This window comes from Artemia sp. Qi Xiang Cuo, chromosome 1 (genome assembly GCF_049724085.1).
Source record: "Artemia sp. Qi Xiang Cuo chromosome 1, ASM4972408v1, whole genome shotgun sequence".
Taxonomy (NCBI): domain Eukaryota; kingdom Metazoa; phylum Arthropoda; class Branchiopoda; order Anostraca; family Artemiidae; genus Artemia; species Artemia sp. Qi Xiang Cuo.
This window is the reverse complement of record NC_142794.1, coordinates 20,243,332-20,259,557: the sequence shown is the minus strand read 5'-3', so window position 1 is coordinate 20,259,557 and position 16,226 is coordinate 20,243,332.

The following is a 16,226-nucleotide window of genomic DNA, read 5'->3' as shown; positions in this document are numbered from 1 at the left end:
ACGATAAAATAAAACTCCAAAATAGGGATAAAATCATTTTTAATAGACAGTGTATAATAAATTTCTCAAAAAATACCAGATATTTCGGTCACATATACAGTGACCGTCATCAGTAGTAAAACTAAACTAAAACAAGTTAAAAAAAAGTTTATATACGAAATCAAATAAAACTACATATTGTTTAAATCTCTAATTCTTTTCAAAGCAAAGGAGGAAGATAGCCTCTTTGACCTTCTTGGATACGGCTCATTAGCGTTAAATGGTTCAACATTTGGAAAGTGTTCAACTACATTTGGCGATTTGAACTTTACTCTGTCAGATTTTAATAAATTGTTATATACACAGTTCAGCCTATATTCACCTGTATCCCGATTCTAAGCAATATTCTTGGACAAGATTTTCTTTTTTCGAGAGTTTCACGAAAATTTTGCTTTAAACCCTGATCCCTAGAAATCAAAGAGACATTCTCGAACAAAATAAAATGGTCTGGAAAATCAGCCCAAAATTCACCAAAAATCAGTCCAAAATATGGGCTGAAGAGTTCAGCCCATATTCACCTGTATCCCGATCCAGAGCAATATTCTTGAATAAGATTTTCTTTATTTCAAGAGTTTCACGAAAATTTTGCTTTAAACCCCGATCCCTAGAAATCAAAGAAACATTTTCGAACAAAATAATATGGTCTGGAAAATTGAAAATATGCTCTGAAAGAGCTGAAGTAAATTCTTCAGATTTAGAATCTTGCTTTAAAGCCGACGAAATAGAATCTTTATTAGACAGGGTAAAATTAGACAGGGTAAAAACCCTGTCTAATTTTGTATTGAAACCGGAATTTCCTAATACGACCATCAAAGACATAAGGTTTCTTAAAAACTTAAAAAAGGATGGTTCAATTACCATTACAAAAGTAGAAAAGAGTAACACCTTAGTTGTGATGAATACTGAGGACTACGAATCAAAATTAAGAAGTTTACTTGATGATGAAAAAACATACAAGAAGCTATCGTATAATCCAACAGACTCTTTTACAAATAAGTTTAAGAACAAATTGAAGTGCTTAAAGAATGAAGGAAAAATTACCCCTCAACTTTATTACAAATGCCTGCCACGCAGTTCCTTGTGCCCTAAATTATATGGACTTCCCAAAATTCATAAGCCTAACCTACCATTACGACCAATTGTGTCAAGCACAAGGTCACCAACAAATGTTTTGAGCAAATGTTTAGTGTCAATCTGTAAACCACTTTTGTCTACAAAAATTTCGTATATTAAGAATTTTTCGAATTTGGTTGAAAAACTGAAAAAGTAGAAATTTCTTCGAATTCTTTGCTTTCAAGCTTCGACATTGTATCAATGTACACAAATATTGATGTAGAAGCAGCCGAAACTCTTCTAGAAGGAAAGCTGTTAAGAAATTTGGATTTGATTAGTGGCAAAACAGATTTGGAAGTTTCTGTAATTATGTATTTAGTAAGGTTGTGCAATAAGTTCTCTTATTTTTTTCAATTTACAGGGGAATATTTCGAACAAATAAATGGTTTACCATTGGGGGCCCCTTTATCCCCTTTATTAGCTAATATTTTTGTGGAGAATATTGAAACAATTGCGTTAGATTCATATTTTTTAAAACATATTTTCTGGGGCCGGTATATGGATGACATTATTTCAGTATGGGATTATGGTGAGAAAGAATTAAAAGGATTTTTGGAACATCTTAATTGTTTGGGTGGGGATTTAAAGTTTACTGTTGAATTGGAAGAGAATGGGAAACTTCCTTTTAGTGATGTTCTTCTTTTGAAAAATCAAAATAGTCTGGATTTTAAAATTTTATAGAAAACCGACAAATAACAATAGATTTTTGTCTTATAGTTCCGGTCACGCTCGCCAAGTAAAAATTGGTTTGATCATTTCTTTAACTGATCGGATCTTTAGTATTTGCTCTCCAAAATTTGTTGAGGTTGTCTTTTCTAAGGAAAATACTAATAAGCAACATGTATCCAGAATGACTAATTAACCAGACTTTTTCAAAAAGAAGAAAAAGGTTTCTAGAGATTTCTAAGGAAGTCTTGGAGACAACTCGGGAGAAGGATGTTTTTTGTTCCTTACTATATGTACCCGGGTTAAGTGAAAAACTTAAAAGAATTTTACAAAGCAATGGTCTAAGGGTAGCTTTAAAGAATAATAATACTTTGGGTAGTTTTCCCTATTCTGGGAAGGATGTTATCTCAGTGGAGCAAAAAAGTAGGATGTATCAGATCTCTTGTACTGGCAGAAGCTCATATGCCGGATGTTGTAACCAAAATTGGGAGATGAGGTTATTATAGGATAAGTGCTCTATTTCTTCGGCTTTGAAACAAGATTCTATTTCTGAAGAATTCACTTCAGCCATTTCGGAACACATTTTTAATTTTCCAGACCATTTTATTTTGTTCGAGAATGTCTCTTTGATTTCTAGGGATCGGGGTTTGTATTTTTTTGTTTTTTTGTTTTTTTTTTTTTTTTTTTCCCCAGGGGTTTTGTTAAAGACCCCTTTGTGGATTAAAAAAGTAGGATGGCTAAATTGAACGGAAAATAAAATTTATATTTCCCTTTTTATTTTAACAAAATAAATTGAGGGCAACTAGGCCCCCTCCCACGCTTATTTTTTTCCCAAAGTCACCCGATCAAAATTTTGATATAGCCATTTTGTTCAGCATAGTCAAAAATATGATAAAAATGTCTTTTAGGATGACTTGATCCCCCAAAGTTCCCAGGGGGTGGGCTGAAAGTTATTAACTTTACTCAATGTTAACATATAGTATTGGTTTTTGGGATGTATATAGACTTTTTCAGTGGATATTTTTTGTGGTAGGTGGGGGAAGGAGAGGGTCGGGGGCTATATGGAAGGATCTTTCCATGAAGGAAGTTTTCATGGGGGAAGGGAAATTGCCATGAAGGGGGCGCCGGACTTGCCAGCATTATTTATTGGTTATTGGGAAGTATACAACCATTTTCAGGAAGGATTTTTTCTGGAGGGGGGGGGCTAGAGGAGGGGATTACTCTGGAGAATATTTACTTGGAGTATGTTTCTTTGGGGTAAGGGAAGTTTCTATGAAGGGGGCGCCGGATTTCCAAGCATTATTTAAGAAACGATCAGAAATTAAGAAAAAAAAACAAGTTATTTCAACTGAAATGTAAGAAGGACTATTAGAACTTAAAATGAACAGAAATTATAAATTATGTGAGGGGGTTCTCCCCCAAGTCAATACCTTGCTCTTTACGCTATAGTTTTTTTTAGTTCTTTCAAAAGAGTGATCTATTCTAATTAAACGGCCTTTGTGATTCAGGGGTTTGTGAATCAAAATTTTTTTTTACTTTTAACGTAAAGAGCGTGGTATTGACTAAGGGGAGAACCCCTTCATATAAGTAATAACATATACTTAATAAAAAAAAACAATAGAAAAACAAGCGATACGGCTCAATAGTAATCGAAACTTTTAAAAACGCAATTTTGATGTCAATAAATGTATCAAAAGAATGTGTTTATAATGCTGATCCTAAATATATAAATTTTATTAAGTTTAGTATTACTCATCAAAGGCTACGAGCCTGAGAAAATTTACTCGATTTTTTAAAGAGGGGGAAACATCCCCTACAAGTGAAAGAATTTTAATGAAAATCACACCGTCAGATTCAGCGTATCAGAAAACCCTATTACATAGGTTTCAAGCTCATATCTGCAAAAATCTGCAACTTTGTATTTTTTGCCAGAAGAAAAATATACGAATATAGAAGTTAGTTACGTAAGTTAATTTGTAAAGACATCCATTTAGCAAAAGAAAAGTAAAATTTTTATGCAAATAAAAGCTGCATTAACTAAAAAACGATCAGAAATTAAATAAAAAAAACAAGTTTTTTAAACTGAAAGTAAGGAGCGACATTAAAACTTAAAACGAACAGAAATTATTCCGTATATGAAAGGGGATGTCCCCTCCACAACGCCTCACTCTTTAAGCTAAAGTTTTAATCTTTCTCAAAACTATAATTTTTTAAAAAGAAAAAAAAATAAGAGTAAAAATAGATGCATTGAGGTGGGGACAGTCCGTGTCAGATAAGGAATAATTTATGTTAGTTTTAATTTTTAATGTCGCTCCTTACTTTCAGTTTAAAAAACTTGTTTTTTTTATTTAATATTTAACCAAGATTCAACTTGAGAATATATTTTTAACGCATGAGTCGCATACACTGAAAATATGTACGCCGAAACAAGGAATTGCAATATGTATTAAGATGCTTCCCTGCTAAATAAAACAAATAGTTAGGCACATAAGCGTCAGGTTTGTGCATTTTATGGTAAAAGCATAAAATTTGGCAGGCATGTGCAAAAAAATATGGAGAATCTGAGTGGGGTCAGAAATTCATTTTTTGACGCGATTATCGTGTCGTTTTGCGTTTTTCCGCGTGGGAAAAAATAGCTGACTTTCGGAGTGGAAAATGTTTCCGATTTGAGGGTCCTTTAAGACTAATTTGTCTTTTTTTATCCCAAAAATGTGCTTACTTTTTTCCTCCGACTCCTGTTTACTGAGTTATCACCATTTTCATCACTATGCTCCATGCACTTCTGAGCAATTTTCGCTTTCTGACTTTGTATTTTTCATCGTAATCACATATAAACTGGCGAACATGTTAAGGAAAATATGAAGAATCGACTAAGTCGCAAATTCAAATTTGTCTCCGCGGTTCTACACTACTTTGCGTTTTCCCGCGCGAAGAAAAAAACGCGAATTTTGAGAATGAACGATGACCGAGTTTAAGATCTCTTTTCTGACTAATTCGAGTCTCAATTCCAAAAATGTGGTTATTTTTGCAATCAGACTTTTAATTCAGGATTTACCAGTTTCATAACTACGTTTCCTATGCTCTAACAAGAACTCATGCCCTCCCTGTAACAATTCTTACTTCATAATATGCAGAATAATTTTACCTAACACATTTTGCATGCAGACCCGCTATTCTTTACCCCCCCCCCCTCAAGTGCAAACATATAGCCCAAATGTTTCTAAAAAAATATGTTTTCATCATATTTTGGTTAATTTCATTAGGATTAACCTAACTTAACTTCTTGAGTGCCGTCGCTATAACAGATAAGTATCTGAATTTGTTTAAAAAAAACGACTCTAGTTCAGTCGGATGCAAGTTGATGTGTTCATTTCTTTGTATTATGCAGCGTCTAGGTTTTTTTTTTTTCTTAATATGATTTTTCTAGTTTGTGTTACCAGTCCGAGATAATTATTATTTAATTTTATCTATTTATTGCTATTGATAAATGACACGAATCCGAATCAATTGGTCTCCTATTAGTATATACGTGATTTTTATTCTTCTTGTTCATTGATCCAATTAAAAGAATTAGATGTGAATTTGTTTTCATGTCATCCTTACAATGAATGCTTGAAACAGCGGACCGTAAAACAAAGGATATAACAGCATTATTAACGCGCATAAAATGCAAACCACATTTTTTCTGTTTTTCGACCCTCCATTATGCCATCAAACATATCATCTTTTGAGCTACAAAAGCCAACTTGATATGCCTCATATTTTATTTAGCTTTTCAAAATTCTAGCTTTCGACAATACTTTCTATAAGAACTTTATATGCCCCCAGGGTATAACTTACAACCCTTGCCCTGAGGGGTGGGGGGATTTGTCTTCGTCAAACACATAATATCCAGAATGGTCAACTACGTTCAACGAAATGGCTATCCCAAAATTTCGATTGGATGTGTTTGGGGAAATGGTGGTCGTGAGAGGGAGGCTAGTTGCCCTTCAATCTCTTTCGACTATTAAAAAGGACAATAGCCCTTTCAGGATCCAATCAAATGAGCCCTTTTTGAAGTTTCTAGAGCACTTTCTATAAAAACCTTATATGCCCCCAGGTTGTAACTTACAACCCTTGCCCTGAGAGTTTTTTTTGGGGGGGAGGGAGGTGTCATACTCAAAGACAAAATTTCCAGAATTGTCAACAACTTTAAACAAAATGGCTATCTCAAAATTTTGATTGGATGTGTTTGGGGAAATGGAGGGCGTGAGTGGTGGTTAGGTGCCCTCAAATCACTTTCGACTATTCAAAACGGCACTAGACTTTTCAATTTCCAATCAAATGAGCATTTCTAGAACTTTTGAGGACAACGTTTTCTATAAAAACCTTATTTTCCCCAAGGTTATAATTTGCACCCCGGGCTCAAAGGGCTGTGGAGGGGATGTCCTCCTCAAAGACACAATTTCCAGATCTTTCAACTACTTTAAAAAAATGGCTTTCTCAAAATTTCGATTGGATGTGTTCAGGGAAATCGTGGGCGTGGGAGGGGTGTAGTCACCGTCCAATCATTTTCGGCTATTAGAAAGAGCGCAAGCACTTCAATCCCCCAATCACCTGAGTCCTTTTTGAAGTTTCTACAACAACACTTTTTATAAAAACCTTGAGCCCTTTCAAGTTTTCCACAAACATTTTTTCTATATGATTTGGAGCAACAAAAAATTCAAATTCTTCATAGCTATGAAGGGTAAAAAATAGCTATGAAGGGCTTTGTTAATAACGAAAGTATAAGAGCCTAACTATTGACAACATTCAATAGTTAATTATAGAAAACACAAGGAAAACAACTTAATAAGAGGCTATTTCGGTAAAAATATGCTGTCAACTTTTGCTTGCATTGCAAGAGTACCCATGAGGTGATATATGAAGCTAATATAATCAAAAACGTTTCCTGTAAACAACATTCTGGGAATTTCTATATTTTCCCCCTGAACGGACACGTTTATTGTGTTTCATTATATTTTTTTCCCAGGAGTGATCGTTTTTATCTGGTTGTCACTTTGAAAAATATTTAATTTATTACAATTGTGAAGTATAAAGGTGTCAAATATATTGGTTTTTGGTATTCAAAATTAAATTTAAAATATTGACTTAAAAGATTTTATCTGATTTTCTTAATCTTAGTTTTAATTTTTTACTTTTAACAAAATTATTTGATATTGAGTTACTTTTTTTTTAAAAAAATTGATTATAAATAAATTAAATATTTTTATTTTTTATAACCAAGTTAAAAAATGTCGATATTTTTAAAAAATTTCCGTCCAACGCTTCGACATTGCTTAATAGAACTGAATGCTGGGAGTTTATATCTTAGTTTTTGTAAGTAGGCTATTGTTTTGTGATTATTTTGTAATTACTTACTTTTTTCATTTTTCCATACTTTTACTTTAATTGACATACTTTTTCCGCTGCCTTTAGAAAAATGTTAGTCTCTAAGCTTCATGAAATAAAGAAAAAAAAAGCTTCTTCAACTGAAAATAAGGACAAAAAAATAAGGACAACATAAGGAAAATAAGGAAAATAAGGACAAACATTAAAACTTAATATAAACAGAAATTATTACGTATATGAGGAGGGTTACCCCCTCATCAACACTTCGCTCTTCATGCTACAGTTTTTCGGTACTTTAAAGAAACTTACTTATTATGCTAATTAAACGACCCTTGTGTTTCAGGAGTCGTTTTTTAAGAAATAGAAAAAAAATTAAAAATTCGCGTAAATATGGAGGAGTTAATGAAGGGACCACCCCCCTCATATAAAAAAATACTTATGTTCGTTTCTATTTTTAATGTTGCTTCTTACTTTCAGTTGCAAAAACTCGTTTTTTACAATTTTTGATCGTGTTTTAAATAAAGCCATGATACCTGGCTCCAACTCCATGGAAAAATCCCCCTCCCATTAGAAATATTGTCTGGACAATTCAAGTCTGGCAAAAATTTAACCCGGAAAATTACCCTTAACATCTCCACGCGTAAAATTGAATCGGTAAAGAGAAATCAAGACATATAGAGAAATTTCGTATAGGAATTCTGGCAAATTAACCCAGTGTAGCATTTTCCCTGAAAAGTTCACCCCCTCTCCGCAGAAAATTCCCCCAGCCGGAAATTTATCCTCCCCTACCACACGAAAAAAAAATGCATAATTCCCAGTGAAAAATAACACACTGGGTGAATTTTATAACTTAAAAACCTGTCCCCAGGGACTTTCACTTTATGTCCGCAGACATAATTGTTGGGGCGGTCAACTATGCTGAAAACAAAAACTATCTAAAAATTTTGATCGGACGAGTTTTGGAAGAAAGTGGCGTGGGAGGGAGCCTAGTTACCTTCCAGTTTGTTGATAAATTAAAACGGGCACTAGAACTAGAATGAACCATCTCCCGACGTTCTGGGCTCACTGGGCCCTACGATCCCCCTGGGGAAAAAAAAAATAACACATAAACCCGCATCCGTGATCTTTCTTCTGGCAAAAACTGCAAAATTCCACATTTTCGCAGATATGTGCTTGAAACCTCTACAGTAGGGTTCTTTGACACGCTGAATCTTATGATGTGTTTTTCATTAAAATTCTACGACTTCTAGGGGGTATTTTTCCCTTTTTTCGAGAATCAGACAAATTTTCTCAGGCTCGTAGCTTTTGATGGGTAAGACTAAATTTAATGAAACTTATCTATTTGGAATCACCATAATAAGCCAATTCTTTTGATGTATCTATTGGAAGCAAAATATCGTTTTTCAGAGTTCCGCTTACTATTGAGCCGGGTGGCTCCTTACTTACAGTTCGTTACCACGAACTGTTTCATTATCCATCCAAATCCAAATAGAAATCATTGAAATATTGATAGTTTTTTTCTGCGTTACCAAAAGTATTGTATTCATAAAACTTTACAGTTTCATGAAATGTAATTAAAAATAGAAAAGGTTTTCAACTAAAGTAAGGAGCAAGTTTAAAACTTAAAATAAATATGAATTACTCTGTATATAAGGGGGACTGCCCCTTCTCAACACTTCGTTCATTAAACAAAAGTTTTTCAGTGCTTTGAAAATCATTTTTTTCCAATTGCATATTTTCTTATAAATCTGGGAAATTGACAAACTTCACAGTAAAGAGTAGGGAGCTAAGGAGCAGACAGACCCCTTCATGCAAAGAATATTCTGTTCAAATAGGTTCTTAAATCTGTTCCTTGTTTTCAGTTGAAAATCTCTTTTTTTATTTAATTTCTGATTGTTTTCCAAATCATACCCAGGCCTAACCAAGATAGAATTTGAGGTACCAGTCCCTTATTTCCCTGGTTAATTGCTTTTAAAATGTGTAAATCAATAATTGTACGTTGATTAGTACCATCCTACGTCTACATTTGCAATTTGAATTTTGGATAAAATTAGAATATACCGTACTTAAAAAAATGGCGATGAAAATTTTGGTGAAAAGTCCTTCTTCATATTACTATTAAAGAATTTCGGTTGGATGAAAAGGAGTATTATTGTTTGTATGGATGGATATTCTGTGAGACTTTTGATCTTCGACATAACTGAAGCCATCACAACCTCTACAATAGGATTTTCTTATTGATAAATACATTACAACCATTCGTTTAAATAGATTGAAGTACTTCATGTAAATAGAAAAAGAAAAATATTACTATTTATAATTGGTGAAAGCTAAGTTTCTAGGAGTATTTGCCACCCCAAAGAAATTTCCTGGCGGGGCTGATAATGGCCTGTCTTGCTTTTTTAACCTATGTGATTTTAGACATGGGAATGTAACATTTTAGATGTATAGAGAAACATTTTAATTAATTCCTACTCCCCCAACCTCTTTCAATATTTATCTGAAGCCTCTGGAAGAGTAAGCAGTTTGTCCATTAAAAAGTAATTTTTTAGGAATCTACCATGCCCCACCTAAAAAATGACTTATCCCTATTCATTATAGCTGATACGCAAGTACAGATCACTCAACGTTGCCTACTCTCAGTACAAAAAAAGCGAATCAACTTGGCTGAATCCAAGAACTGCCACCGTTTGCCGTTACTTCTTATCCAAATGAGACGCCTGAAATATAGTTCTTTTAAAGTAACAAGTTTCTTAGAATTTTAAATTGATTGTAAATTCATCCTCTTTGGGGTAAAGTCATAGCTTGGTGCCCTAAACCAACAAAACTGTCTTCGCACCACCACTGCGCGTTTGGTTGTCTGCCCCCCCCCCACCCCTGGAAAATTTTCTGCCAACACCCTTGTTTCAAAGGCAGTATATTTGGAAAAATATTAATGTGGAACATATTATGAGGTGTAACGGACCACTATTTTTCTCGTTTTCCTTATGTTAGAACCGAGCATGGATTAATTAAAAAAAAAATCTGCTCAAAGTAAATAGCAAATTTTAGACAACAAGCACCAGTTTTAAAAATCCTTACTAAATTCTCGTCCCTCCCCCAAACTATTGGGGGGGACAGCTTCCCCCCTCTTAACCCCCCTCACCGCCACCCCTGGCCAGGGAAGCAATTTGTTTTTTATTACAAAATGCGTAGGCCTATTTGCAATATAAATTAAACTGCCATAACCTAATCATTTTATGACAGCGTACCGATTATTATATGAATTTTACACATGTCAGTATCGCATGTGGAAGTCTGCTTATAACAACACCATTTCAAACTTTTCTTGCCCAGTCAGATTTTGGTTGTGGTGAATATTAAACCCTCAACAGAAAAATGGGCTTTTACTGGAGCAGACGACAGTAAGTCAAGATTGAATTTTCGAAAAACTCTTGCAACGTCCAGATATTCTTTAAAGGACCCAGTCGAACGATTTTTATCCTCCATTAACCTTAATAACTGAACTTTCATATAACAGCTAAAAGAAGAATCTTTGTCGTCCCAATACCATCACTTTCGAAAGTAAAAAAATTATCGGAATCGATCGATGACACTTTACTGTCCTCACAATCAGTCAATTGAGCTTTGGCTAGCAAAATATTTCTCATTTCGTCCCAAATCACATCAATGATTCGGTCGCAGATATTTCCCGTTATCCATCTACATTTGAGACAAGGGGAGATTCGTCTAGCCAGTGCTAGCTCCATATAACGAGGTCTACTTAACTTCATTGTAAAACCTTGTCCAAACCGGTTATCTAAACCATCCAAGATCATTTCCATGAGAGTTTGTGTGTGGTTGATAGAGTGGTTTTGCTTCATGCCCATCATTTTATTTTTTAATGCGATCGACGTAGGCAAAAGTGTTCCCTGAAAACAGTTTTTGTCCCATTATAGCATCACAATTTCCCTGGCGACAGGCTTAGATACCATGGCAAACTCCTCAAGAAACTAAAGCTCAATCACTTTCAACTTCGGTAGAATGAGTTTGGTACAAACCTGTCGAATCTTGTCCTTCATTTCAATCATCCTTTTCAGAGCATCATTTAAAGAATTTCACCCTGTTCAATTGGGACGAATTAACTCCTTGACATTTAATCTTGAACTTTATCAGAGGCCTTCTAGCTCTGCCTTGTAGCATTCCTCAGTGCTTGACACGTCCCCAATGACACATGATACAATTTTCTATGCGGCATATTTTACTTGTCTATTTCAATGTCTTAACTAGTAACAAAATTCAGGGTGTGGCTCCCAAAACGCAAGTGAGGGGGTAAGCAGTATTTTCCAACTGAAATGATTACTGAGGTGTCATTTTCGTCTTCCAGAACTAGTGGAAGGATTTGCCCTTGAATACCTTCCATAGTTGATAATGATGGTGACTTTATTTTGAAAATTTTGTCACTTCAAAATTATCGTCTCAAAGTCCTTCATAAAAACGGTTTGTCCGGAAAAACATTGATGCTCCCAAAACTGCGTTTGATACACGAAAGTATTTAGGACTAGTGAGAAAAGTTGATTTGCGTCTAAAAACAAAAAATAATCAAACGCGTATTTAAAAAATTATAATTGATTACTTGCCCAACACAGGTCGTACATTATTATAAAAGAATAGCAGCTCTCCTCCCCAAGAGTAAATTTGCATCTACTATTACAGACTCAAGTAAGTTCAATTCATTTTTCTCATTAAAATTAGAATTTAGGCAAAACTAGTACTTTTCCTGTTAAATCGTGTTACTTTGTGACGTAAAGCCAAAAATTTCCAAACACACTATAATCTTCGTAAGTTAAATGATTTTTGCTTTTCTTTTTTTTTATAGAAAAAAAGGTTCTTTAAAGATTTTTTTTTCTAAAAAAAATAATAATCCATTAATGTAAACAGTGGACATAAAATGAAAATCCAGTTGTACAGGCTCGTCAACACTCAACCCCCAGCAAAGGAATTCAAGATTCGAATTAACAATAAATTTAAGAATATCTCTTTACAACAGATGTAGTCTGTAATTTATCCATGATATTTTTCACAAACGGACTGGCCCATCTTTTCTCGCTTTGTACTAACAGTAGTTTAATTTTGAAAACAAAGCATGTTTATTGTCTTTGAACAAAACGTAAAGGGAGTTACATGTGAAGATCTTTCTGTTGTAGAAGTTTACGTGAGCGACGTGATATTGCTATGAAGGGGGGGGCGGATTCTCCAGCATTATTTAAAAAAACGATCAGAAATTAAAAAATTAAAACCAGTTTTCCATTCAAAGTAAGGAGCAACTTCAAAACTGTGTTTAACGCAGTTAAATAGGGTGAAACACATTCCTTTTAAATGGTTCTTCTATGTGTGCATTCAAATACATGATTTTTTAATTATATTTTCTTGTTACATCTGCCTTTAAGATGTTTTTCACTATCAGTTTTAAGGTTTATTTAAATTAATACATTTTTTAGCTAATAGGATGGGTACACGTTTTCACTTGAGATATTTCATTCAATGAAAATTCAAATGGCTAACTTATTCAGTTATTTTTCCAGGTTACTTCCAAGTCTTGGGTAGACTGCTAGGTTTGATATTGGGTATTCAGTAATTCTGGTATGGTATATTCAGTAATTCTGGTAATTCTAGGTATATTCAGGATCTGAATTTATCCTACTATTTGAAAATTACGCATCTCTGCTTACGCCTAATGAATTGAAACGAGAATTAGGTCTTGAACCCCGTTTGTCAACGGTGAATGTATATATGGTTTTGGATTGCTCTAAAGAACTTACTGAGGATCGAACATACTGATGATTGAATCAGTTTTCATTCAGCACTCGACTGATGAATATCACCTTGGGGAGCGTTGCTTGCAAGTAAAATACGATATAGAATTTAGGCTCTTGTGATAATATCTCTCGACTGTTACTTTTATATGATTATTGATCGTGATTTGGATTACTGAAGCAGGAATACGTAAGCAGTGTGTATATGTCTTGAAATTTAAATCAGTAATTGAGGATTTTATTTATACATTTTTCATACGGATAACCTTGAAACCAGATACTTAACTATGCAATTGGCTTTTAATGTGAAATTTCGGAAATAAGTACAAATCAGCTCTCTGAATGAAAATCTGTTTTCATTCAGTGATGCTTACAAGTGAAACACGAAATAGAATTTAGACTCTTGTGATAATATCTCTGGACTGTTATTTATGCATGATTATTGATCGTGATTTGGATTACTGAAGCAGGAATACGTAAGCAGTGTGTGGGAGGATTGAAATTTTTGAAAAATGAATAACTCAAACGGAGCGACTATAGCCTTAACTGAGGCTAAGCCCGAGGGTACAGCCAGTGCTAAGTTTTTACGGGAAATTAATTTCAAGCTAGATCTGATACCACGATTAATTGAGGCTACTGAAAAGACTTTGCCGGACGTTTTAGTGAAGGTTACATCAGTTGAAAGCCAGTTTTCTTCTTTGAACCAAAAACTATATGAAAATGTCAAAGCTTGTGAAGAGATGAAAGGAGAAACTGAGATGCTTCGGAAGAATTTACGAGCAGCTATCATGCGGGCTGACGCATTTGATGAAGAACTGAGAAGATGTTATGTTGTCCTATATAACTTCGAACCTATTAATCCTGCTATATATACGCTGAAGCAAGAAATAATTATGGTTCTTAATAAGTGTATACCAGACTTAAATCTGAACCGTTGTGACGTCAAAGGCGTGTTCAGAATGCGTGCGGGACCAATCTTACAAAAGATGAAGTCTGTTGAATTTCGCTGGATAATTCTTAAGTCTAATCCTCTTTTGAAGAGGAATGGGTTGTCGGCTGCCCCTGACTATAGTGCCAGGCAAAGGGAAGCTCGTAAAAACCTTAAACCGGGTTTAGAGTACGATTTGTCGAAACACCATCATGCTAGGCTTAGGGGTGAAAAGTTATACATCGACGGCAGAGTGTTTGTTTATGACTTTCCTTCGGAATGTGTTAAGGAAGTAACCACCAGCTCCAGTGAAGTGAACAAACAGGGGCCTCCTCGAAACGGGTTAGCAGAAACAAGAGAAGTCGAACCAGCTAAAGAGCCGGCTAGCGAAAAAACGGACATTTCCGTCGCTGGCAGAGTGGTGTCTGAATGCTCTGAGAGTGATATCGAGACGATGATCGAATTTAATATACGTGATCCGAAACCGAATTTCTCGAAAGGGGCTCCGCGTCCTGTCCAGAATTCTCCAATAGCTGCGAAAAATACTGAAAAGCGAAAAGTCTGGGAGGTCATAAGCCCGGATGATCAAAATCGTATTGATGTCCGTAATGTTCCAAGAAAGGACTCTAGATCTGGCGGTGGAAGAGCTAACTACAGAGGTCAGTCGAGGAGCACCAGAGCTGCGTCATCAAAAGATTATCATAGACTTTCATACTTACCTGATGAGCCAGAAACGCCCTTTGTCCTGCCGACACATGACCAGCTTCTTCTAAGTGAAAAGGGACAGTGTGGCCATGTTCACCCTATGCGAGTAATCATATGGAATGTCCAGGGTGTGAGAAATAAGGTTGAACAAGTACTGAAGGACCTATGTGGTGTTAATATTATTTCTCTTTCGGAGTCGTGGCATAGTGACGATACAGTGCTTTATTTTGAAGGATACTGGGTAGAAAATGTGTTACGTAAGCCAGCAAAGAATATGAGATATTATGGATGTATTTTGTTGTTAATTAAGCAAGGTCGTTTCCGTAAACATTCACGAATTTCTAGTGTATCGGAGAATATTATATGGGTTCGGATTCATCTTGTTAGTGGTAAAAGTTTGATTTTAGGTTCCGTGTATATTGCCCCCCCAGAATAGTTCGTATGTAGTAGAAGTGACACGGGATTTATTAGAGGAGGAGCTTAGGCAATTGCGATCACGTTTTGATAAGAATTATTTTTTGGTGGTGGAGGACTTTAATGCTTATACGGGAGTATGTAAGGAGATTAATCAAGTTTCATTTGTTGATACGCCGAACCTGATACCTGATATTTATAAGACATCTAGAAGGAGAGCAGATATTGAAAAAAGGTTTAATTGTTGTGGTAAATGGCTTCTGGAACTGTGTTCAGACAATGTATTAGTGATTGCAAATGGGAGATTTGGGAAGGATGGGGCGAAGGGTGAGTTTACCTGTCTGTCGGGGACAAACCCTAGTGTAATTGTTATGTTTTGGTTGGTATTGAACTCCTGGGCCTGACAGTTGATGTTGAGGTTCTTAGGGTCGTAGGCTCTGACCACTTACCAGTTGAGATTAAGCTTTGCCTTGGAAGAGGAGCCTTGGAAAGGAATAAAAAAGGTGATAGTCCTACTAGGAGGGTTACAAAGAATCTTTGTTTTTCAGGGAAGTTTTTAAAGAGTGAATGGAGTAAAGAGGAGCTGGAGTTGATGAAAGAGGAGTTTTTGAGGCATGAAATAATTGAGAAAGTTAAGAGTCTGCATGATGAAACAAGAGACATAGATGAAATTTTGGAAGATTTGGGTTTTGTCATTTATGAGTGTGCTCTTGTGTCAGAGAAACCAAATATAAAAAGGACAAATAGTTTTTTGATGATGAATGCAGTTCCTTTAAAAAGGAGTTGGATGAGTTATTGGATTTGGTAAATGCTTGCTCTGTAGAGGAAGAAAGGCAGAGCTTGTTTTTACGGTTTAAGGAGAGGAGAAGGGAATATAAGAGGTTAACACGGAGGAAACAACGGGATAAAATTAGAGATGACCAATAAGAGATATAGCAGAATTATAGGGTAAGCGGGTACAAAGTAATTTCGGTCGGGAATAAGGCAAGAGTACAAACAACAAAAAGACCAGTCACGTATCCTCGATGCCGCATTTTGGCCTAGTTTTCTTGAGAGTTATAGATGAAGATTCTAGTGGCCTTGATAGTGATGAATCAAGGGTTGCTCCGCAGTTTCCGATGAAAAAAAAGATTATGAGTTAGTGAAGGAGGTAACCTCAGATGAAGTTAGGACAGTAGTTAAGAAGATGAAGGGAG